General features: G+C 48.4%; 1 protein-coding gene and 1 non-coding gene across 2 annotated transcripts in view; one reads left to right on the top strand and one right to left on the bottom strand.

The window, feature by feature from the left end:
* Positions 1-1,845, top strand: part of PCYOX1 (prenylcysteine oxidase 1) — an 11,167-nt gene that overhangs the window by 3,869 nt on the left and 5,453 nt on the right. The window lies entirely within an intron of this gene.
* TRNAG-CCC lies at positions 1,727-1,797 on the bottom strand. Its single transcript has one exon. It is a non-coding gene; the product is annotated as a tRNA-Gly (tRNA).

Here is a 1,845-nt window from a genome sequence, read left to right as displayed (position 1 = left end):
CACGTGCACCCGCACGTGCCCCCAGCCCCCCCGGCACCGGGACACAGAAGCGGCGGCACCGCCCCGGTGCTGGCTGCCTGGCTGGCACCCGCGCGCGGCTACTGCCAGAAAAGGGGCGGGTCGTGTTCATTGTTTCCAAGAATCTGCTTTTTAACATCCCCGTGGTTAACAACAAAGCTGGTCTGTGCTGAGAAACCAACAACTTCAGGATGTTTGGTACATAAGGCAAAAGTCACATGCGGTGCCAGCAGGAGATGCACAACACAAGGGCAAATACACAAGCAGGAGACACACACCATGAGAGCAATACACAGGCAGAAGATGCACAACACAAGGGCAATATACAAGCACACTTAACACAAGAGCAATATGCAATGCAAGGAGGAGATACACAGGAGCAATACACAGGCAGAAGATGCACAACACAAGGGCAATATACAAGCACACTTAACACAAGAGCAATATGCAATGCAAGGAGGAGATACACAGGAGCAATACACAGGCAGAAGACACACAACACGAGCAATACACAAGCAGAAGATGCAGAAGAGCAACACACAAGCAGAAGACACACAACCCAAGAGCAACATACAAGCAGAAGGTACACAACACAAGAGCAATACACAAGCAGAAGACACACAACACGAGCAATACACAAGCAGAAGATGCAGAAGAGCAACACACAAGCAGAAGACACACAACCCAAGCAATACGCAATGCAAGCAGGAGATGCACAACACAAGGGTAAATACACAAGCAGGAGACACACAACACGAGCAACACACAAGCAGAAGATGCACAACACAAGGGCAATATACAAGCAGGAGATACTTAACACAAGAGCAATATGCAATGCAAGCAGAAGATACACAGGAGCAATACACAAGCAGAAGATGCACGAGAGCAATATCCAAGCAGTAGATACACACCACAAGAGCAACATACAAGCAGAAGATACACAACACAAGGGCAATATACAAGCAGAAGATGCACAAGAGCAATATACAAGCAGAAGGTACACAACACAAGAGCAATACACAAGCAGAAGACACACAGGAGCAACATACAAGCAGGAGATACACAACACAAGAGCGATATCCAAGCAGGAGATAACACAAGAGCAATACGCAATACAAGAGCAATATATGAGCAGAACATACACAGCACACGAGCAATATACAAGCAGAAGACACAACACGAGCAACATGCAATGCAAGCAGAAGATGCACAAGAGCAATACACAAGCAGAAGATGCACAACCCAAGAGCAACATACAAGCAGAAGACACAACCCAAGAGCAATGCACAAGCAGAAGACACAACCTAAGACCAATGTACAAGCAGAAGATACAACACAAGAGCAATGCACAAGCAGAAGACACAACCTAAGAACAACGTACAAGCAGAAGACACAACCCAAGAGCAATGCACAAGCAGAAGACACAACCCAAGAGCAATGCACAAGCAGAAGATACAACACAAGAGCAATGCACAAGCAGAAGACACAACCTAAGAACAACGTACAAGCAGAAGATACAACTCTTGTCACGCCACACAAAACCAAAACCAGGCAGCACCAGCAAAGACACTCTCCACAAAGCATTATTCTGCACTCTATGACTCCCACATTGCTCCACAAAACATCACCCTTCCTCCTGCCCACGTTCACACCACCAGGTGAACGCACATCACGTGAAGGAGCGGGAGGAAATAAAAAAAGAAACGGCTGCGCCGCCCGGGAATCGAACCCGGGTCGCAAGAATGGGAATCTTGCATGATCCCACTACACCAGCGGCGCCTTGCCTGACCCCCGCGCTGCCCGCACTATGAGGCTGCACCGCCCGCC

Source organism: Chaetura pelagica, unplaced genomic scaffold, assembly GCF_000747805.2.
Source record: "Chaetura pelagica isolate M959 unplaced genomic scaffold, ChaPel_1.0 scaffold644, whole genome shotgun sequence".
NCBI lineage: Eukaryota > Metazoa > Chordata > Aves > Apodiformes > Apodidae > Chaetura > Chaetura pelagica.
Note: the sequence above shows the minus strand (reverse complement) of the source record. Positions and strands in the feature narration are given on the sequence as shown.